Source organism: Notothenia rossii (assembly GCF_949606895.1).
Source record: "Notothenia rossii genome assembly, chromosome: 4".
NCBI classification, from domain to species: Eukaryota; Metazoa; Chordata; class Actinopteri; order Perciformes; family Nototheniidae; genus Notothenia; species Notothenia rossii.
This window is the reverse complement of record NC_136902.1, coordinates 46,807,359-46,832,118: the sequence shown is the minus strand read 5'-3', so window position 1 is coordinate 46,832,118 and position 24,760 is coordinate 46,807,359.

The following is a 24,760-nucleotide window of genomic DNA, read 5'->3' as shown; positions in this document are numbered from 1 at the left end:
TAGGTATGGTCCTACACTATATTATTCAAATATAGCATGATAGTTCCACTTTAATTTAGACAACATCTTGTAACTAGCCTGGAAAAGAATTATAAGTAAAAGCCATAGACTTGATTGTTTAGGTCATTACGGGGATATACAATTAATTTAAATTCAGAATAGAAAGACATTTGATGACAGTATGTTGGAATTCTGTATTCATTTTTCAGCTTGATAATAGACAGGTAGAAGCAGTATTGCCAGGTGCAATTGATGGGATTTCTGCACATGATCCAAGCAGAGAATGACGTACCTTACAGGACAGATACACACAGGAAATCATTCACTCTAACACGTCTGACAGCATCATGACTTAAGTTGTTTTTGAATCCATAATGAAATTGTATTACATAACGTTAGTGTGTATCTTTACCACAAACAGGAATAGTTCATTGTTATATTTAGATTTGAGAAAGATTACAAGGATTTTATTTAGGAATAACACAGATGCTCATCAGACATTTCCGAGCTATTGAATTATGTTATTTAGTTCACCATGAAGATGTTTTATTTTGTTTGTAACATATGCCAAGTAAGATTGAGATATCAGCCGGTTCTGAATTATTATTCCTCTGTCCCACAACCAACAAGAATGTGGATGGGGAGAACTATATCTGCTATAACCAGCAGAGATTAATAAATTACACCAGAGACACAGTAAAAGATGACACAAACAGTTAGATAAAAACAGACCGATAGAATAGCACTAGACATTAGTTGAAAAAGGGGGTGTGTGCAAAAGCTGAAGAGGATAAGATTGTTTAAATAAAGAGTAATATTTTCAGATAGTTTAATCTTTCTTATATTTTGTGAAAGAACAAGTGCCTTTACACCAGGTGTCTCAGACTCCAGGCCCGCGGGCCAGACGTAGCCCATGAGACAGTTTCTCATGGCCCCCTTGTTGATATCATGTAATAGTGTTAATCTGGCCCGCGCGTTTACGTTTGCGCTTTATATTTCAATTTTATTTTTCCCGCTGCTGCTGCTGCTGCTGGCAGGGAACTGCTGCGCGGAGTTCCCTCGCCCCTCCCCCCTCCGAGGGAACTCCGCCACACGTCAGTCAAATGCGCGCAGCGGAATCAATCCAGAGTGATGCAAAAGTGACACAGAGTGGAAGCAAAATATATCGCCATGTCTTCATCAAAACTTTCAGGGAAAAGAAAAATCGATGATGACCACAGAACATTTCAGGAGAAGTGGGAGACTGAATATTTTTTTGTTGAGTACAGGGGAAACGCAACGTGCCTTATATGCACAGAGAAAATCGCTGTATAAAAAGAGTATAACGTCAAACGTCACTACTCAACTAAACATGCAGAGTATGCAAAATACCTGGGAGATGAGAGAGAGAAAAAAGTCAAAGAGCTAAAAAAAATTCTATGGAAGCAACAAAATCTCTTCAAGAAAGGAAGCAATGAGGCTGATTTAGTAGTCGAAGCTAGCTATGTGGTGAGTGAGATGATTGCTAGGGCGGGAAAGCCGTTTACGGAAGACGAGTTTGTAAAAAAATTCATGTTGCAGGCTGCAAGTATAGTCTGTCCGGAAAAGAAGGGTCAGTTCAACAACATCAGCCTGTCAGCTAACACAGTGGCAGAGCGCATTAATGACTTATCAAGTGACATATATGATCAGCTGTGCGACAAAGCCAAACTTTTCCGTGCATAAAGAGCACAGACATCACTGACACCGCTCAGCTCGCAATGTATGTCCGTGGTGTTGATGACAATTTTGAAGTGACAGAGGAGTTGCTTACAGTGAAACCAATGCATGGCCAGACCACCGCTCAGGAGATATTTCAGCAACTGTGTGATGCCATTGCGGATATCGGTCTGCCATGGAAGAGGTTTGTTGGAATTACGACGGACGGAGCGCCATCAATGACAGGGAGAAAAAACGGGCTGGTGGCACTTGTTCAAAGAAAACTGGAGAAGGAGGGTGTGGAGGAGGCTATTGCTCTGCACTGCATTATCCATCAGCAGGCCCTTTGCAGCAAATGCTTGAAGTTTGACAATGTGATGTCTGTTGTTGTGAAATGCATCAACCATATCAGATCCAGGGGCTTAAAGCACCGCCAGTTCCGTGCTTTTTTGGAGGAAATTGAGTCAGAATATGAGGATGTGCTCTACTTCACAGAGGTACGTTGGCTCAGCAGGGGAAACGTCCTGAAGAGGTTTTTTGAGTTGAGAACAGAACTGAAAGTATTCATGCTGGAGAAGGGTGGGATGGCTATTCCCGAGCTGAGTGATCCCAAATGGCTCATGGACTTAGCTTTTCTTGTTGACATCACGCAGGAGCTGAATGCTCTGAATAAGAAGTTGCAGGGCCAGGGCCAGCTTGTTAGTGCAGCATATGACAATGTCAGAGCATTCTCTCCAAAACTGATGTTATGGAAAGCCCAGCTCCCTCAGAAAAACCTCTGCCATTTCCCAGCATGCAAGGCTCTCATGGACAGGGGCACAGCATTCAGTGGTGAGAAGTATATTGATGCCATTGTGAAGCTACAGGAGGAATTCGATCAGCGGTTTGCAGACTTCAAGACACACAGAGCCACTTTCCAAATGTTTGCAGACCCCTTCTCCTTTGATGTGGAAAATGCCCCTGGTGTGCTTCAAATGGAGCTCATCGACCTGCAGTGCAATTCTGAGCTCAAAGCCAAGTTCAGGGAAGTGAATGGGAAAGCAGACAAGCTTGGACAGTTCATGAGAGAATTGCCCCCCTCCTTCCCTGAGAGTTCCAGGATGTTCAAGCGGACCATGTGCCTTTTTGGGAGCACATATATGTGTGAACAGCTCTTCTCCACCATGAACTTCAATAAGTCAAAGTACAGGTCCAGACTTACTGATGCACATCTTCAAGCCATACTGAGGGTTTCAACTGCTTCCTCCCTCAAACCAAATGTGGCTCAGCTGTGTGAGAGGAAGCGCTGCCAGGTCTCTACCAGCAAGGAGTAGGCAAGAAAGAGCAACTGTACATAGTTATGTTGTGAAGAACAGTTCATGTTAAGAAGATGTTGAAGAACTGTTAATGTTGTATTTTTTAATAAATGTTTTGCGGAATACTTGAAGCGGCCCAGACTTGCCCGGACTCTACGTCCAGCGGCCCCCAGGTAAATTGGGTCTGAGACCCCTGCTTTACACCATACAGTATGAAGATGATTTATGATGTGAAAGGAGGGAGTTAGAAGTTTTCCATACCAATCTAATTGCTGCTATTTTACGAAGTGTTAAAGGTTTAAGCTAGAAGTTTTGCACAATGAAAAACGTCATAGTTATGATGAATACGTATTGTTCCTATTTGTATTTTCTACTTTTTATGAGTTATGTACCATGTAATGTTCAGATGAAGTACTCATTGATTTCAGTATTATTTACATACCTTATGTAAGGAGGGATTGTAAAAAATTAAAAATCAATGTTGATATGGCTTAATTTAAATTAAATATAGGATTTTAATTTAAAGCAGTTTTATTCTTAAAAAAAAGTTCCCGCTAACTATTAACTTAACACTTTTATTCAGAAAATTCTTCATTTCCGGTTAGCATTAGCATGTGGTTAACGTTTTGAAACCGTGAATTGAAGGTGAAATGACATGTGATGTTGTACACTAAACACACTGGGATTAACACTCATTTATTGACGTTGAAATAACGTTTATCAGGGAATGTTTAAATAACCACAGACACCAGAATTATGTAACTTAGCAACAGAAAAAGGCAAGAATTGCATTGGACCCGCCCCCGTCGACGCCGGCAAATAGGAGAAGACTTCAGATGACAACAGGAAGAGCGAGCGAAGAATCAATCTCTTTTTCCTGACCTAACACATGGAGAGTGTCGTGGCCCATTCTTGTGGGATATCTAAAAACTGTGCCACGTCAACAGGGATCCGCTTCTTGACTCACACGTTAAAAACCATCCAAATAAAGCTCTGTAGGCGCTGATTTCTTTGCCTTCCTTCGCCGATTTATTTACCTCCATATATTTAAACAAACAAAATAAACAAAATGATCAGTGTAACGTGAGGTCAAAGACTGTTCCGATTCCCCGTTCATTGCTGGAGACAATTTGCTCCTCACGCTCAGTCCCACCCCTTCCTTCTATCACAGGTGTGGCTCGCAGTTAATCAAGATTTTTCTCAGAATATTTAATTCGTTACTAATACATAAATGGAAAGAATATATTAAGATCTAAATTAATAAGAAAATAATACACTCATTGTCAACACAGAAAATGGCTCTAACATTCCAGCCCCCAATTGCATAGAATATAGCAACTACAACAAATAATAAATCGGGCCAATATTCAAAACAAATATATTAATTTTCTTCTTGTCAGAGTTCATAGATGAGATTCATCTTGAGTTCATAAAATAAAAATAAAAATCTATTTTTCTAGCTTCAGCCAGTAGTAGTAGTCCACTTAATCTACAGCTTCCAGGAGCAAACAGAGTTTGTTGACAGGCCTCTGTAAAACACTTGTTTTTATTTTAACTAGAACACTTCGGATAAGCCCTTTACTTCCTGGCAGGGTCTTCAGAATCCGTCCTAGCACCAAGGAGTTTGTGTGAGCCGAATCGTCCACCATAACAACGAGATCTCCAGGAAGAAAGTTCCTTCTGATCTTATTCCATTTATTTCGCTGTTGCATTGTTGGAAGATATTCTTTGACCCATCTCTTCCAGAAAAGATCAGCCAGATATTGTACCTGTCTCCATTTTCTTCTTGAGTACAGGTCCTCCTCCACGAAGAGTTCAGGTGGCATAACAGGATTAGTTTTGAGCAGAAGCAGATGATTAGGTGTTAAAGGCTCCACATCATTCAAGTCATTTGTTATGGTTGTGATGGGTCTATCATTCATTATAGCTTCCACTTCACATAAGGCTGTTTGCAATGCCTCATCATCCATATCTTGTTCTCTTACCACAGTGCTCAGAATCTTTTTTAGTGACTTGATGAGTCGCTCCCATCCATCCGTGGTGAGGGCCTGCTGCTGGGTTGAATATCCACTCGATCCCTTCTTGGAGAAGGTTGCTTTGGGTTTTGTCGTGGTTTAGTTATTTTAATGATTGTTCAAGCTCCTTTTGCGCACCAATGACATTTGTACCTTGATCAGATCTGATCAGGGCCGTGGGAAGTAGGGGTGCTGAGGGTGCTGCAGTACCCCCTGATGGAGGACAGGGAATCTGCACGTCCACAAGATTAAATGGAAATATAATACAAAAAAACGAATTTTCAGCCCTGATGTAACAACATTCATAATTAAGTAAAGATAACACCCTTTTCACCCCGGTTACAGTTTCCATTTGCCCTGTACGATGAAAGTGGGGGATGTTGGCTTATCAGGCGCCCGCAGCTCACACACAGGACAGATATCAGCTGTCTGGACAGGACTGATAGCCAGACAGACTGAGAGGCTCAGTGAGGTAAAGGACTGAGTGTTTAGATAGTTCACTTTAGTCTAAGTTATCTCAGAGGGTCTCAAACGGTTTGTTAACAATTTATGTAAACAAATATTTCCAAGGCAACCTTTATAATTATTGGGATAAATAAATAAATAAAATATAAAAACAAATAAACAGGTTTGAAATCATTCCAGTGCATACTATAGGACAGTAAACCAGAAATATTGTTTAAATCTGGAGAGATTAAAGAATATGCATAAATAAATAAATGTTAACTGGTAAAATGAGAAATAAATGAACAACAAAAATAAAATAAGTTACATTTACTTGTTATTGCCTATGTTAGGTTATTGGTTATGTCCACATAATTATTTGATTATTAAAATGTAAACCAATCTTTTCGATATGGGTGTTTAGAGTTGTACCCCTTAGATCTAGTCTCTGGCAATTCAGCTCAAAGTGCACCAGATTGAAGCATTTTACTTTATAATGTTGAAAAAAAATCTTCCCCCCTGACCCCCCTAGAGGATGTGATCCCCACAGCACCCCCCATTTGAAACATGTTCCCATGGCTATGGATCTGATGGTTTTCACAGTACCTCTACGACATAAGAATCTCCGTATTGCATTGATGCAGGAGTTTGTGTCCAAACTACTAGCCACTTCTAGGTGGATTGCACGGCTATTAAGGCATGTGAAGATTACATCCCATCGTTTCACATTTGTCCGACCTCGCTTTATCTCAAACGGTCCAAAATAGTCCAAGCCAACTGCAGTAAAAGGTGGCAAATCTGGCATCACGCGGTCCTGAGGAAGATCTGCCATCTTTTGCTCTCCTACTTTAGACTGCATACGTCTGCAGAAAACACAGTTTCTGATGATCTTTTGTGCTGAGGAGTTTGCAGAGGACATCCAATATTTTTGTCCTAGTTTAGACAGCATGTGATTTCTTCCAGAGTGACCAACTTGGATGTGTATGTGCCTTAGAATGATTTCTGATATGTGGGATTTTTTAGGCAGGATTATGGGATTCTTAGCGTTTACTGGCATAGCTGATCTGTTAATCCTCCCCCCAACTCTCAGTATACCTTGAACAAGGATTGGGTCCATTTTTAATATAGGGCTGTCCTTTTGGCAGTATTTCCTTTTTTCAAGGAGGTTAATGTCCTGTGCAAAGTGTTGCCTTTGTTCAAATGCAAGAATGGCCATTTCAGCATTGTCCATATCTTCCACAGTCAGATTTGTGTTGACGGTCACTTTACAGTTTATGCCCCGTTCCTTCAGTGATTCATTACTCGGCAGCAATCCAGGGTTTGTCACCTTCCTTCTTTGAGTGATCTCCAAGAGCAATCTTTTCCATTTCAGGATCCAAGCTCCAGCTTTTTTCAGGCTGTTCCAATCTGAGTAGTGCTCAATTAGTTCACTTGTGGGACTTTTCCCCTCAACACTCATCACATTTACAGTGACATTCCTTTTCACTTCAGGATCATCTGGAGAAAGAGAGCTTTGTGACATTTTGTCTGGGTTCCCTGGCCACTGAGACTCCTCCTCTTGCAGGAATTTGGGTCCATGTAGCCATCTTTTAGACCTTAGGAAGGCTTCAATGTTTAGCCCCCGGGAGGCATCATCTGCCGGATTTCGTTTGGAGTCCACATATCTCCACTGAGTCTCATTTGACATGTCGTGAATAACTGCAATCCGATTAGCTACAAAAGTGTGGAATCGCTTGGTTTGATTGCAGATATATTTAAGTACAGACTGGCTGTCTGTCCAAAAGATGGACTCTTGGAGGTTTAGCTGCATCGCTAAGCATAACATCCAATCCATCCTTGCAGCTAGGGTGTCTGCTGTAAGCTCCAGTCTGGGTATAGTCATCTTTTTGAGAGGGGTTACTCTAGCCTTTCCCATCACTAAAGCAACATGAACTTCCCCCAAACTGTTGACACATCTGAGATAACTTGCAGTGCCGTTAGCTTGCTCACTGGCATCACTAAAGTGATGCAACTGCATGGTTTCCACTTGTCCAAAATCCTCAGGTTTGAAACATCTGCTAACCTGCACATGTTTTAATTGTTCCAACTCAGTCAGCCATTTTTCATATGGTTTGGAGAGCTGAACAGGGATTGTTATATCCCATCAACACTTAGCCTGACAAAGACCTTGGATAACTTGTTTTGCCTTCAGTACAAAGGGGGCAGCAAGACCCAACGGGTCATATACTGAACTGACAGTAGAGAGCACAGCTCGTCGGGTAAGGGTCCTGTTTTTTATTGCAATTTGGAATCCAAATGTGTCGTCTTCAATATTCCAGTACATTCCAAGAGCCCTTTCCACAGGTAGCTTCTCTCTATCCAGGGTCCAGTTCCTTGATCTATTTGGCTTTGTATTCATCTGGTATAGCAGCCAGGACAGCACGGCTATTGCTAATCAGATTCTTAGTGAGGATAATAGCTTGCTCTTCTTTTGCAACAGGTTTCAGGCAGTCATCAACATAAAAGTTTGATTTAATGGTGTCAACTGCAATTGCATCACTCTTGTTCTTATTATCTTCTGCTGTCTTTTGCAGGGCAACATTGGCACAGCTTGATGAGGAGATGGCACCAAACAAATCAACTTTCATTCGATATTGCTCTAAACTTTGGCTTGTGTCACCATTTGGCCACAATAGAAATCTCAACAACTTTGTGTCTTTTTCGTGAACTCGAACTTGGTGGAACATCCCTTCAATATCTGTCATGATGGAAAACTGTTCCTGGCGAAACCTCAGCAGAACGCCAAGAAGTGAGTTGGTTAAGTCAGGTCCTTGTAAGAGTTCATTGTTGAGTGATGTTCCTTTGTATGAAGATGTACAATCAAATACTACTCTTAGTGTCTTTTTTCACCTTTGGTACACCCCATGGTGGGGTATGTACCACACCTTGCCATCATTTGGATGAAGGTCCTTTGATGGCACCTTCTCCGCATAGCCTTTTGTGATTACATCTTCCATAAAAACCTTGTACTCTTCAGCATAAGCAGCATCCTTCTTGAATTTCCTAGCAAGGTAATGTGCTCTTTGCTCAGCTATATGGTGATTATTGGGCATGATGACATCACTATTACGAAGTGGCAACGGTAGATAATAGTGATTATCCTTCAGTGTAGCTGCACTTGATACCAGCTGCATGAATTTACTTTCTTCAGCTGACATTTGAAGTTTTCCCTCATATTCTCTCTCTGGGAAATCATGATGATACTGATTTACAAGAAGCTTTTCCAGTTGTTCAATTGAGATGCGGTTTACTGATGCCACTGGTCTTCCAAATGTGTCCACAGCTGTAGTTGAACTAAGCGGTCCATTGACGACCCATCCTAAGAGAATTCTTACAGCATAAGGACCGTTACCTTGGCTATTTATGATTTGCCAGGGCTCCATTGCCTTTGGGACATCTACTCCGATTAAGAGTTCCACGTCCGCATCAATTTCTTGTAGTTGTATTTCCTTCAAGTAATGCCACCTGTTGAGATCCTTTTGAGAGAAAAGGTTTCTCTTTGTCACTGGTATCTTTGTTTGTGTGTATGTCTTCTGCAGATCAATAAAGTTATTCCCATCCAAATCACCCACTTGTAGTCCAGTTATTTCATAACTATCCACTGGTTTCTTTTGACCCATTGTTTGCAGGAGAACTGTAGTCTTCCGTCCTGTTGTATTCAGCCGTTGCATCAGATTTTCTGTGCAAAAGGTTGATGTGCTGCCAGGATCAAGAAAGGCATATGTTTGTATAATTTTGCTGGCTTTGGAAACTTTGATTTGTACTGGTACTATTGACAGTTTGCAATCTTTCCCAGCCCCAATGTACTCTTCTTTATCTAGAACGACAGGAGTTCCACTGACTGATCGTTTAGTCCAATTAGTCATTTGGTCGTTTTCATTCTCTGTTGGTTTATCGATGTGTAGAATGCTAGGGTGCCTTCCTTGGCAGTGTAGGCATGTACTCCTTTTCCTACAAGCTTTTCTCATGTGTCCCCTGGTTAGACATCCAAAGCTATGCCTTTTTCCTTCAATAGTTGCACCTTTAAATCACATGGTTGCAGCTTTAACATTTCACATTCAGCGAGGGCTTGCCTTTCTTGCAAATGCAACAATTACCATCCCACCTATCTGTAACCAGGCTTTCAGGTCGTTGATAGCTTTTTGGAATTGCAGTGTTACAGTTCCTCGTTTCTATTGCCATGGCAAAGCTACTGCTTTTACCTCGTTGGTTGATTTGCTGTTTAGAGTAGGATGTAGTAGCTTTTGGGATGGCTCTCTGGGATGGTATAACATCATGAATATCACCAAAGAGGGGATCTTGCAGAATGCTGGCTTGCCACATTCTCTGATCTTGTTGTGTTTATAGAGATAAACACAACAAGATCAGAGAATGTGGCTCTTCTTTGGTTTCGTTCCAGAAGCTTGAATGCTGTATTTCTCCACTTTTCCTTAAGCTTGTATGGCAGTTTTGACACAATGAGCTTTAATGTAGATACAAGATCCAGTTCTTCCATACTTTTTAGTTCCTTCATAGCATTGCAGCATCCTCTCAGGTAAAGGGCATAGGCATGTAATGCTGTTCCATCATCAGGTTTAATCATGCTCCAGTTGAGGGCTTTCTCCATGTAGGCATTTGCAATTTTTAATCCATCTCCAAAGTGAACTTTCAGAAGTCTTCGTGCCTCAAAATAACCTCTCTCTGGTTCCATGTGAAAGCAGCTCCTCACCAGTTCCCTAGGTTGGCCACTAGTGTATTGTTCAAGGTAATAAAGTCTATCATCATCACAACTAGTTTTATTCTCAATGCCATGTTTAAATGCTTGCATGAATGTTTGGAAACTTAAAGGGTCACCATCAAATACAGGTATTTGTCTGGAGGGAAGTGAGGATTGTTTCTGATGTAACATTAGTACATCTGCAATATCATTTTGCCTCTGGATCACAGTTACCAAATCTTTACTATGACTAGAGTCTGATTCCTCAGAACTTTCACTCCTTGCTGGCTCTGATGTTCTCGGGCACAACAATGGAGCTGGTTCAGAGGGGTCTAATGCAAGTGCAGGTATTTGAGCTCTGGGTAATCTGTGAAGTGATGTTTTAGCAATGTGGCTTGTCAAATATTCATTCATTCCATCTCTTTCCTGTACTGTAGAATGTCTTTCAGGGCCCACATAAAAACTGTCAAACACCTTTAATTTGGCTTCAGATTCTGCTATATGCTCCTCCAGTTCCATTCTCTCCAATTCAGCTTGTAATATGTTGTTCTTCATTTCCAATGCCTGTTTCTGTTTTAATGTGGACATCCGTGCTTGTAATGCAGCTTTCTCCGTGGCTACTTTAAGATGAGCTGAGGCTATTGAAGTTGCAGATTGTCTTGTTTGTTTTGAACATTTTGATATACTAGAATCATCGGATACATTGGAGATACTATCATGAGGATTAACAAGCATCTGAGGGTCTGGTGGTAAAGTGTTCCATGAATCCACTTCCTTTAGGAAATTGTCAAATGTTTCCATTTTTTGGGCTCATACCAGTCCAACGTCTAATTTTCCTTTATTTCAAAAGGTAAAGGCATTTGGACAGCAGCATGAGCATCTTTAAATTCATCCAGAGTCACTTTTAATTGTTCCACACCTCGTAACACCCTTTCACTATTTCCACTATCAGCAAGCAGTGGTCTGAGTTCATTCAGTTTGCGTGTGCACACACCCAGTTTCCCTTTGTGCTTCGCACTGAGAGTTTTTAACTCATTGTCTATTTTATCAGGTTCTTCAGCCATCATGACATCATTTCCTTGTCCTTAGGATAACACTTTATCAATTATTTTGATCGTTCAATCCGCACTTTAATACAAACATTGCGTCGTCACAAACATTTCTCTGCTCCATTCCGTTTCCTTTTATCTTGGCAGGCATCCAGCATATATCCACATCCCGATCATCTTTAATGTCTTTCTTCTGGCTTAAACAACCCACTCTCTTCAGTCTGCGTACAAATGACACGACTTTAAATATTGGAAAATGCGTGCAATAGATACGCTAAAGTCCGATTTTGCGTGCCTATCATACGCCACCTATTCCCATTGAGTTCTGAGTCCGAGTTTTGCGTGCATATGAGACGCAAATGGATACGGTCGTGTCTGAGAAGACCGGAAGCTGTGTGTTCCATAAAAACATGTTATTACTCAATATCAAGCCACGATTATAGATTTTATTTGTAATCGTATAATGTCGGACTATTTTTGCCGTCCGTGAGGAAAATAAATGGGTCTCAGAGCCTCAAAATATTGAAATCTGTATTGTTTTTAATCTTTTTTTCCTTCGAATTTGTTATCCTTTTCTAAATAACACACTGTTATTTACTCAACAATAACACACTATTATCCTTGTTTTTATTTATTCGTTTAATTCTATAATATTGGGCTTTTTAGCCTTCCGTCAGGAACTGATTTTCAAAATAAAGTCACCGGCAACAGACGTAGGCCCGGTTCAAGCTTGATGATTTGGATGTTGTAGCCGCAATGCGTGCTGGGATATGGTGTTTCCCACATAGCACGTTTCGTTAAAGGTCCACTGGACGCAGCGCAGTCCAATTCGAGAAGGCGATTCGCCATTAAAAGAAGAAGAAGAAGAAGAAGAAGAAGAAGAAGAAGACGACATTGAACCCTCCTTGACACGAAGCTCCTCGAGGTAAACCCGTTTTCTGTAATGTAATAAAGACATTTACAGTGTTTTTTAAATGATTTCATCATCATATTCCTTACAATAATTATTAACAATGATTTACCATTGCTATAGCAACCCAATTGTTTTGTTATGAAAATGTATCTATATTTATACACATTCTCGCGAGATCTATCAGGGGTCGTTGTAATGCTGCGTTCACACCGGACGCGACTTCGCTCTAATCGCTCGAGTTTCACCGCTGCTGCCAGCTGTGTTTACTCGCATCATTCAAACAACACGCGCTGGCTCGGGAGCTACAACTACAACAAAATGAACATATTTTACCGTGATTAAATTGTAATACACGTTTCTAAATGATGCCGAAGTAACAACATACTGATACCGGTTAGTAAAAACCATGAATTAATGCTTGAAAAGTCTGCAGACAAGACGGCAGGCGAAAAACCTTTTAAAATGCTTGTTTTCTGAATGGAGATTGGGTCGACCAGGCTAAGCTAACATTGTATATGCTCACTCCACACTCATAACAACGACCTACAGACATAAATAAACCAGCGACTGTATTCGCCATGACGCAGACAGTCTGTGGTTTGTACTTGTTTAACTTTTGTCCAGTTTCTGAAAAGATATGAGGAGCTGTGATCTCTGTTTGCTAACTGCTAACAGCTAACTGCTGATGTTTTCTGGTTGAACGTCAGTGGCAGGCTGAGATCCTCACCACTGCTATGTGTGTGTGTGTGTGTGTGTGTGTGTGTGTGTGTGTGTGTGTGTGTGTGTGTGTGTTTGTCTGTTTTTCGTTGTGGTGATGAGGCCCATGATTGTAGCTGCTCATGCTAGCTTGTCTCAGCTAAAGGTGGAACGGAGATTTGGTGCGTGGAGTTCAACTCTGAACCTATCTGGGGTCAGAGTTCAATTTCACGCACCAAATCTCCATTTCACTTACATATGTACATACAAAATGTGTGCTTTTAAAATGTTATATTCAATATTGTCATTTTAAAAATAAAAATGTATTCAATAATTTTTTTAGACGGAGCTCGATGGTGACTTGTGCTATTTTTAGAACATGCACGCGGGCAACCAATTTCCCCCCTGCGGGCGACTTAGTGCCCGCGGGCACCGCGTTGGCTACTCCTGGTCTAAACTTTAATTCACTTAATATTAGGCTAGTTTAAATTACAGCTACACCTATGATCTAACCAACACCTTTTTTTGTTTCAGCACAATGTCGAAAGAAACTGAAAAAACAAACAAACTAGAAGCTCTTCTTCTGCTTGGGGATGCATATGTTGAGGACACACAGGCAAGTTTCTTGTTTTTTTTATACCCAAAGTGTCATTATTTAAATCCAGTTAGTTAATGATAGTTTTTTTCTCCCTCAGTGTTTCATTACATTCCATGTCCATAAAGAAACTCAACAAGGAGACTCAACAATGAGACTCAACAACGAGACTCAACGACGAGACTCAACAACGAGACGCAAAAAGAAGACGCAAAAAGAAGACGCAAAAAGAAGACGAACCACGTCCAAAAGTGACCTGGTGGAAGAGAGACCAAGATGGGCAACGTGTGGCCAGCAGCAAACGAAGGAAAAAAAGTTATTCTAATGGTTAATCTACATTTGATGAATTTAATCAAAGTCAGTATATGTGATTTAAAGTAGCTGTACTGTCTATCTCCCGACAGTATGGGTGGAATCAAGATGGACGGAAACAACTCCTAGGTTTGATAATTTAATCAAATTCAAATAGGTTGTTAACCTTAGAAGAAAAAAGGACAACAACAATACAACAATTAGGATCACACATATCCCATACAACTTAAATCAAATTCAATATAATAATCACACTTACTAGTGGCCTCTCCTGATTCCTCAATCTCAATGACGTTCATTTATGTATCCCCTCTACACATCAATAAACCCTGCGAAGCTCCACCCAGATTTAAAGTATCACACACATAAACTGAACTCCATTAATTGAACCCTCATACACCCAGCACAAACATGAGTTTACAGCACACCTCCCACTTGGCACCCTGGTCGGATGACCCAAGGAGGCCACCAACCTAAATAACCTTGCTCTGGTGGTGGTGTCTGAGGAGGTTCTTCTCCTTAGTTCTCTACTTCGGAATCTTCCACGACCCCGAAGCCAGGTCCCCCCGCAGAGGCACAGCCAGCGTTACGAGGTCGACTCGCTCTCTCCTGATCTCCTTGCTCCTCCACAGGCAGGAGAACAACCAACCTCCTCACGTCCCTGTGAAGCACGGTGGTGGGTATCCGGTCTATACCCTTCCTACCGGGTCTTCGGGATCCTCCTGTTCCTCCAAGGAAAGCGGGACAGCTAGGGCATGTCCTCACAGTAACATCTCGGACTACTCCTTTCTTGTCGGGGGTCACGCCATCAATCCGACCTAACCTGAACTGACCTCTCAGGGCGTTCTGATCGGCCAACCAAACCAGGTCTCCTACCGCCACGTTTCGCGCTCTTCGATGCCATTTAGGTCGGATAAACAGGTTCGGCCCAGCCAGCTGGCTCCACTGCCTCCAAAACTTGTCCACTTCGCCCTGGATGACCCTCAGCCGCTTGTACGAGTAGGTTGAAAACTCAAACCCTCGCAAGTCTCCTCGGGGCCCCGCTCGCCCTAGCAACAGGGAGTTGGGGGTGATGACCTGCACGACATCCTCCTGGACTTGAGCCCTGGCGTCGATCGGCCTCTCGTTGGCGAGATTAGCCGCCAGGTAGAGCAGGGTCTGGAATTCCAGTCCCGTGAGGCAGTCGCCTCCCCCGACGTTCCCCAACGCCTTCTTCACTATGCGGACGGCTGCTTCTGCTGCGCCATTCCGATGAGGCGAATCGGCCGGGTGGAGAATCCAGGCCCACTCTGTGCCATTCCTTGCAGCCTTCCCCACGACTTCCTGCTGGTCCAATCGACTCAATAAGTCATGCAGGTCCTTTAAGGCGTGTCTGGCCCCAACAAAATTTGTCCCCCGGTCCGACCACACCTTCTTTGGATGACCTCTCAGTGACGTAAACCGCTGATAAGTCCCCAGGAAGCCCTCCGTGGACAGGTCCTCCACGATGTCTGCGTGCATAGCCCGTGATGCCATGCAGCAGAACACCACGCCCCAGACCTTCAGCTTGGTCCTCCTTTTCGCCATGTCCCTCACCGTGTAGGGGCCGAACAGGTCTACGGTGGTGTACTCAAAAGGTGCGGCAGGCTCTGTTCGCTCGGGGGGGAGGTCTGCCATCTCCTGCTGGCACATCTTCGCCCTCGCCTTGCGACAAGTGATGCAGACGTCGACAATCCGCTTGGCCACCCTCCGGCCCTGCACCACCCATGCCTTTGATCTCATCCTCAGAAGAGTACCAGCGAGTCCTTCATGATTTATTTCATGAGCCTCTCGGGCTAGCAGAGTCCCTAACCACGCTCTGTAGGGGACTAATGCCACCCCCGACACTCTTCCGTCCAGGGTCTGGACTCTTCCGCGGCACAGCAGAAGCCCCGATACTTCATCCCTACTGACCACAAGCCTGTCCAGCGTTGTCCCAGGGAAGACCTCACCTTCCTCGGCTGCCAAGAATAAATCATGGAGTGCAGTCTTTAACTCTCCCACTGTAAGCACAGGTTTGCCTTTTCTTTTGTCCAGGACTCTTGCCTCCCACTTTGCTTGACCCGTCGCTCGGCCTCTTCTAGTCAGCCATTTCTCTGCAGCTCGCCGGACCCATGCGACCACTCCACATAGCCTAGCCAGACTGCTGAACCTCTCTGGTTTTACCAGGTTCACAACAGCAATGCTCCGAAACTTTCCTTCCGGTCTTCTCTCTGTCAAGACTGAAGCTTCTTCCCTTTCGGAGGTTTCTGGGGATCCACCAACCTTAACTAGGGAATCCTCAGCCTCTGCGTCCTTTCCACTGGTGTCGTCAGGGATAGGGGTTTTGGTTGACTGGGCTCTGGTGAGTATTGCCGAGAATGCTTTTCTTTGAAGCTTGCCCACACTCTCTCTGGCACCAGTTGCCACCTCAGCGGCCGACTTCATGGGCCATTCTTCTAGCGGCCTCACCAGGAACTCTGGTCCCCTCTGCCACTCTGAGCCCTCTCCCAGGTCTTCAGGAGTTGCTCCTCTTGTTACGATGTCGGCGATGTTAAGTGGCCCTGGGATCCACCACCAGTCAGTTACTGGTCCGGCCTTCTGGATCTCGCCGACCCTGTTTGCGAAGAAAGTCTGATACCCGTAGCTCTCTCGCTGGATGGCTCCCAGGACCGTCTGACTGTCAACAAAGTGGAACCAGCGCTCCACCTCCAACCGTCCGTGCTTCTGCAAATACCCTTTTAACCGAGCTGCAAAAACCGCACCGCACATCTCAGCTTTGACTACGTCTCCCTTTTGGTCGAGAGGTGTTAGCTTGGCCTTTGACTCCACCAACCTGACCTCGACCCCTTGCTTTGACTCCCATCTCAGGTACATCACGGCACCGTATGCGTCATCGCTCCCATCTGAAAACGTGACCCCCCACGGTTTGCCTTTCCACCCGGATGGCGTGAGACTCCTGTGGAATTTGACCTTACTCAGCCTCACATACTCTTCAAACAGCTTGATAGCATCTTCTCGGAGGTTCCCTGAGAGTGGGCTGTCCCAAGTCTCCTTTGTCAATCTTCCTCTCTCCGCCTCTTGGAAGGCCCTTCTGACGAGGATACTCCCCTTCTGCTTTGCAGGCGTAACCAGGCCAATTGGATCATAGAGTCCACTAACTTGACTAAGTAGCTCCCTTCTAGTCAAAGGGTCAGGCGTTTCTGGTCTTACCTCCTCCTCACGAAGATTCAGTCCCACTCTCATCTTTTTCTTCTTTCTTGAGAAGTTGATCGAGGTCATCATGTAAAGTTGATCTTTTTCCACATGATATCCAATCCCCAGAGCTTTGTTGTCCTCGTCGCTTAACTGGTTCGGGAGTACCAGTGTCTTGAACCCTGGCTCTGCTACTGCTCCAGCTTGGACCTGCTCTGCAGTCCTCTGCCTCCCACTTTGGCCTGACCTGACCCATGGTTTGAGGGAGAAGCCTCCGGCGCTCAGGATCTCTTCTACCCCCTCTGTGATTTCCTCTAGTCTCTTTTGGTCATTGTGGGATGTTAAGATATCGTCCACATAACTGTCCTCCTCCAGGACCCTGCGTTCTTCCACCATATGCGCGAACCTGGGCAGCCGAGCAGTCTCCCTCATTGCCAACTGTGCGATGCACCCAGCGGGTCGGTCGCCAATATTTACCCTGGTGATGGCGTACTCACCGATGTCCTCTTCTGGGGTGTCTCTCCAGAGGAACCTGTGCAGGTGGACTTCGCGCTCTTTTAGCCAGACTGAGTTGTACATCTTTCGGATGTCTCCTAGGACTGCATGCTCTCCCGCCCTGAATCGGAGTAAGACCGATCTGATGGGGTTCAGCACATCCGGCCCCTTAAGCAGAAGGTCGTTCATGCTGACCCTCCTGAACTGTTGACTGCTGTTCCAGACCAGTCTCACTGGTGTCGTCACAGAGTGGGGGTTCGGCGCGACCATGTGGCTCACGTACCACACTGGTCCTCTCCAGCCGTCTATCATCTCCGTGGTAAGTTTTACTGCCGCGCCTCTCTCCACCATCTCGTGAATCTGACCTTTGTAGGCGGACTGCCACTCAGTTTCCTTCCTGAGCTGCTTCTCTGTTTTCAGGAAGGTGGCCTCCACTCCTCTTCTATTGTTTGGAAGTGAGGCTGGGTCCTCGGTCCATGGGTAAGATGCGTCCCAGTGCGGAGTCAGGCAGTGTTCATCTTTGGCCATGTAGGACAGCCCCTCTTTAATCACTTCCAGCTCCCTTTTTTCTGCCAGGGTCATTTCCTTTCCTCCTGGCTGGCATGTCCCGCAGCGACCCCCACCACACCTGGGTTCACAGGCCGCACCGATGCTGTCCCACTTCCACCACTCGAGAACTTCTCTCCTTGTTGCAGTTGTATTCCTGGTCTCCGCCTTTACTTCCTGAGTCAGGCTCTTGGTCTCCTCTTCCCTCAGAATCTCAGGACTCTCAACTACTTCTCTGTACCCCACTGCAGCTGTCCTCATCGAGCGAGCGAAGTGCGTCTCAGACTGGTGCATTGCCACTTTTACATCCTCGAACAGACTGGGATGTGCTCCGCCCACGGTTTTACCCAGTGGGCCCTCCCATAAGACGAGGTCTCCAACTATCCTCAGTCTTTGTGGAGCGAGTCTCCCCTCTCTGTGACTGATGAGAAGCTCGACATGGTCTGGTCTCTTCAGTTCCTCCGTTGCAACCTCCGGAAAGAACCTCTTTAGCTGTTCAGGTCTGACGCTCCGATGCACTTTAGCGATCTCCTCCAGGCCATAACAAACCAGCTTGTGAGCCCTCACAGTACCTTTGGGGGTCTTGACTCTTACTCGCAGGAGGTACCTCTTCGTCTTGACTGTCACGGTCATTCCTCCAACTCCATGCACAATCAGAGTGACTTCTTCTCTGCTCAGACCGAGCCTGTCAGCCGCTACATGAGTGATGTAGTTGGTGTCTGATGCGAGGTCAATCAGAGCTCCGATCTTTTGCCCCGCGTTGGCAGTGACTTCCAACAGCATCATGATGACAGGGTGCTCGGTCAGTCTATTTTCTTCCAGAAGTCCACCTTCATCCTTCCTAGCGCTCCTTGTCACTGAAGTCTTGTTGCTGTTACTGAAAGCTTTCATGATCTCCGCCGCCGCCTCTGGGGAACATTTGGACAAGGCTAGCTTTTGTTCTTCTGTTAGCTCCCTTACCCTCTCACTGCCTTTTCCAAGTTTCCCCTTTGGTAGCTGTTCCCATTTTGGACAGAGGAGGTAGTGGTGGTCCGAGGAGGTCCCCTCTTGGCAGTCTTCCCTGTTGCAGAGGAACATGTCTGTGCACTCTTCTACCACGTCGTGACATCCAAGACAAACGCGGCATGCTCCTACCTTCTTCACAGCAGTCTTTCTCTCAGCCAAGCCAAACCCCTTGAACTTCTTGCAGAAGAATAACTTGTTATTGTGTTTCTCCTCTCCACACACGACGCACTCCCCTTCTGGAGTGTCCCTTCTGGTGGCTTTTGTGTAGGCATACTTCCTCTCGAACCTGTTTTGCGGCTTTTCCATTTTTTCAGATGTCTCTGTTATTTTCAGTTGTTCCAAGCTCTCTAGAATTTCTTCTTTCTCCTTCAGGAACTTCAGAAGCGCATTGAAATGGTTGACTGGGGTGACACCGTTTTCGGGCTTAGCCTTGAAGATGACCCACTCTCGCTTCACCTGGTCGGGCAGCTTGCTTTCTATAGACCTAATCATCAGCGGGTGGTTGATGGCTCCAGGGTTCCCGAGGTCTGTGAGGTCTGCCAAAGCCTTTTCCACAGCTTGGATGAGGTCTATCACCTTCCTCGGCTGGTCTCCTTTCACAGCTGGTATCTTCTCCAGTTCTGCGACGATCTGCAGTGCAATCGTGGACCTGTTCCCGTAACGGTTCTCCAGTACTCTGAACATGTCTTCGACTGTACTGTAGCTGGCCAATGTGACATCCTTTTTTACCTTCTCTTCCATGCTGTCTAGAAGCTGGAACTTCTTGACTTCAGGCGACCCGGACGGTTCTCCCTGCTTCTGCAAAGATTCCCAGTCCTTTTTCCAGCGGTGAAACTCCCTCATACTGCCACTGAACTTGGGAAGGCTTACCGGCTTGAGTCGTATCTTTGATATCGCTCCCATCGGGTTGTCTCTGGGTTCCTTGCCTGCCACGCCAGTAGTGTGCGCCTCTTCCACTGCTTTGTGCTGCGCTTTCATGAGTTCAAACCGTGCTTCTTCTGCTGCAATCTGAGCCTCGGCCAATTTAGAGCGTTGGGCCTGGTCTTGTCTTAGCTGAACCAGGGCGAACTGGGCGCGCTCATCCTCTGCTGCGGTGCATGCCAACTCTGCTGCACCGCATGCTTTGTTAAACTCAGCTTCCTTTTGACGCTTGAGTGCATTTTTCCTTGTCTCCAGCTGGCGCACTATCTCTTCCACATCTGTTTTAGCAGTCTCAGGAGCCCATCCCCTCCAGGTGCTGTGCACTTCTTTTAATTCCTTAATGAGTATTTCTAAATTATTTAGCTGCTTTTCGTAACTCTCATAGCTTACTAGGTCAATTTGTGTCGCTTCTGCCTCCACATAGACCTTTTCAGCTTCCCCGACAGCAAACATCACTTTCCTTTCTCCATGCCTAGACCAAAGGTTTGCTTTAATCACTTCACTGATCTCTTCAAGCCTTTGGCTGGTTTCTCCATCCGTCTTTTCCACGTCTGCCCTCAGCTCTTCTGATACTTGGTCCTCGTCGCTATCAGCGTTCAGAATTAATTTCATCAGGTATTCACTGTTGGCCTCTGTGACTTTGGTGGCGGCCTTGTGGACTTCACCATATTCTTTCATCAACTCCTCCTCTGACATAGTGTTCACCATCTTTGTTACTGAGTTCACCTTACGACCTAGAGCCACCTTCGCCCTCGTCCGCAGGTCTTTCAGATGCTTCACTGTTTCCTCCCCCTTAATCATCTCTCTGAATTTAAGGCTGAGTTTAGCTCAATCTGTCTTATCCTGGCTAGCTAGCTGGATACCTAGCTGGTTGGCTTCGTTTTCTAGCCAATAGCTTGGTGTCTTTGACTTGGATAGCTAGCTTGGTTTTGTATGCTAGCACCCTTCAGTGTGCTAGCTAGCTAGTTATTGTCTTCTTGCTGGTTAGCTTTGTTTCCTGGCAACCTTCAGTCTGCTGTCTAGCTACTGCTTCGTCTTTGCTATGCTACCGCTAGCTTCTTTGGCTAGATAGCGCCGAAAATAGCCTTGTCACTCACGTGTTCCGACCACGTTAGCTCCGCTAGCTTTGCTAGCCTCGGGCCTTCACTTTCCGCTGACCGTTGCGACCACGGGGTTTCCTTGTCGTCCGGTCGTCAGCTCTACTTGCGGACCGGCGTCCCTCGGTGCTTCGCGAGCTCCGCTAGCTTCGTTAGCTCCGCTCCGCTACCTTTGACGGTCCTTGCTAGCTTTGCTAGCCTCGGGCATTCACTTCCCGCCGACCGTTGCTGTAGTCTATCTTCCTAGCTGTCTCTCGCCATCGGTTGAAACCTTTATTCCTCCCGATGCGGTTAGTTAACAACTGTACTGTCTATCTCCCGACAGTATGGGTGGAATCAAGATGGACGGAAACAACTCCTAGGTTTGATAATTTAATCAAATTCAAATAGGTTGTTAACCTTAGAAGAAAAAAGGACAACAACAATACAACAATTAGGATCACACATATCCCATACAACTTAAATCAAATTCAATATAATAATCACACTTACTAGTGGCCTCTCCTGATTCCTCAATCTCAATGACGTTCATTTATGTATCCCCTCTACACATCAATAAACCCTGCGAAGCTCCACCCAGATTTAAAGTATCACACACATAAACTGAACCCCATTAATTGAACCCTCATACACCCAGCACAAACATGAGTTTACAGCACAGTAGCCACTGGTTTAATAATGCTGTTGATACTTAATATTTCTATATATTTGCACATCAATTTTGTCAGAGGACTAAGGACTAAAACCAATAAGCGGATGTAAATTACATGATAATGCAAAAATACATTGAGCTTTGATATTTTTCATGTTTGCTGAAGGTTGGTGTTTTTGTAACATTTCTTTAAATCTGTCAATAATCTGTTTTTAATCTCAAATTGCATTCTGTTATCATAGTGCTTGCTTACAACATTGTTAAATCTCATCCTGATTGTACAGATGTAGCGATTCATTTCAGACAGTTTGAAACGCGAGGGCCGTGATTGGTACGTGATCTGCCCTCGCTCAAGGGAAAACCTCCAGCTTGACTTGAGACCGCCCCCGTGATAGATAAATGTAATTATAATGAAGCCAGCTGCAATGGATCATTGATCCACCAGGGGGTGCAGTGGGGTTCCACACTGGAGCTCATGTGAAATAAAGTCAGATACAGTACGCTGGATGTACAGCGGAACTTTGTTAAGATCCATATGTCACGGATATCATATGCTGTGCTAAATAAGATACATGTAATCATTTACAAAACATCACCATGTTGTTATTTAACAAAATAATGTTGTTTAGTCGAAAAAAACGAACGAGAGGAAATGCAGCCCGGCTCTCGATTTTTAATCCTAATTTAATCATCATCTTCACCACGATCATTTATGTTTATGTTCGCCGAATTGACATGAAATCACTGACACATATGAATATACTGTATTCAACTTCATTAAAACGTTATTAACGTGCCAAAACTCAGTAATTCACTACAAATATTTATATCTTAATGGAGTCTCGTCGGCAGATCAGGATCCCAACGCGCAGCGGAGGGATCTTGGTCTGCATGAGGGGTGTTTTTCCCCATAAGGAATAAGTCGCTGTAAATTAGCCCGCTTATTACATGGCCACATTCTCAACAAAGTAACGACATGACTCCCAATATTAATTGAAATGCTTTTATGGATTTAGAAAATGTTTTTATTGATTTAAAAAATAGTTGTATGTATTGATTTAAATTGACATGCATCCGCTAAGAAAAATAGTCCGTTGTTACAGTTTTTTAAACAGTGTGAATGAAACGGCAGCTCTCTCCCCACTCCCCCCCTGATCTTTCTTCTCCAGCAGCTAAATTAACTGTAGGTTACTCTGAGTGACCATAGACTGTATGTGACAAGCTTACAGTTAGTGACGTAACAACACCATAAAAGATGGTGGGTTTAAAGCAATACGGGAGGTAAAAATAACTACAATAATTGTGATTCATTTATTGTGGCTTTTATGTTTTTAGGTATAAAATGTTATGTAATTCAGGCTTATAGTTCATCCTTCTCTAAAAGCGTTCAACAATGACAATATTCATAGTAATTTAATAAATCCTTCCAACACACATTGTAAAAAATAGCCTACTGTAAGTTAAGAAATCATTCCAATATGTACATCTTCTGATTTAACAACAATAACATTATAAATAGTAACATAGCTGAACATGGTATTGCACATTTAGCTTTGAGTGTTACTGACCTGAGATGTTTTTATTACATGAATTAAGGTGACTGAGGCTTTGGGATGCAAACTCATCTGTATGAAAAAGGTGACAAGGATCCGAGCCCCCGGCTCCCCCACCCCACGGAATATCGGCTTTAAAATGAGGAATAACAGAGGATTTCAGCAGTCAGAACAACTAAAGCAGCAGTGTTAATAATAATAGAAACGCCAAAGAGTCACATCTAATAGAAAGATATAAAAGCATTTATTTTAATTGTGTAGCAGTCAGTTTATAATTTTGGCAGCACTGTTGAGCATTTGGAAAATGTATTTTCATGCCTCTGTGCAAGGCTTAGTCTTTCTATCTTTATAGCCACATGGTGTAAAGTAACTAAGTTCATAAACTCAACCAGTACTATACTTGGGCACAATTTTGAGATACTTGTACTTTATTTAAGTATTTCAATGTTTTGCTACTTTGTTCTTCTACTCCACTACAGTTCAGAGGTACATGGTGTACTTCTACTCCCCTACATGTATTTTATACCTTTAGTTACTTTACAGATGTGGATGAATGATGTGAAATATAATCAAGTGTTAAATCAGACTTTAGTTCCACCTGGAGTAAATTCACAAGCTACCCTTTAGTATACAAAGTCATTCAAACTAGCTGCACCTTTACCAGCTTTGAGAACACTTTCATGATCAATCATTATAAAACATATCATATATATTATTCTGAAATGGACCAATCTGCACAATGACTACTTTTACTGTCGCTACTTTCACTATATTTTGATGAGAAGACTTTTCTACTTTCACTTGAGGAACATTTTTAATGCAGGACTTTTACTGTAACAGAGTATTCCTACACTCTGGTACTTCTACTTTTACTCAAGTACAAGATCTGAGTACTTCTACTTTTACTCAAGTACAAGATGTCACGATTCTCATGTTATGTCACGTTTATAGTTTTGTAGGTTTGGGTGTTTTTGCTGTTTTCCATGTCATGTTTTCTTTTGGGTTTTTGTCTGGTCCTTTTCCCTGTGTTTTTCCTCTTGTCATTAGTTTCCCTGGTGTGTCTAATTGTCTGATTATGTTCACCTGGGCCCCTGTGTTTTCTCCTCCCTCCTCACCTGTGTCTTGTTGTGTGATTAGTCTTGTGTGTATTTAAGTTTTGGGTTTTCTGTCTGTCTTGGTCGGTTCGTCTTGTTCCAGGACTAGTTCTGCGGTGAGTGTTCGGTTTTTTCATTGTATATATATATATCATAGCCTTGAAATAAAGGAATTTTCAGTTTATATCTGCATTTGGGTCCTGTTTGTTTCACAAACCGTGACACAAGACCTGAGTACTTCTACTTTTAATCAAGAACAAGATCTGAGTACTTCTACTTTTAATCAAGAACAAGATCTGAGTGCCTCTACTTTTACTCAAGTACAAGACCTGAGTGCTTCTACTTTTACTCAAGTAGAATATATATATATATATATACTTATACCACCTCTGTTTATAGCCTATGAAAAAAACTATTCGAAATAGAAGGCTAAATCTAACGTTAGCAGATAGTGACAATATATGATAGCTAGCT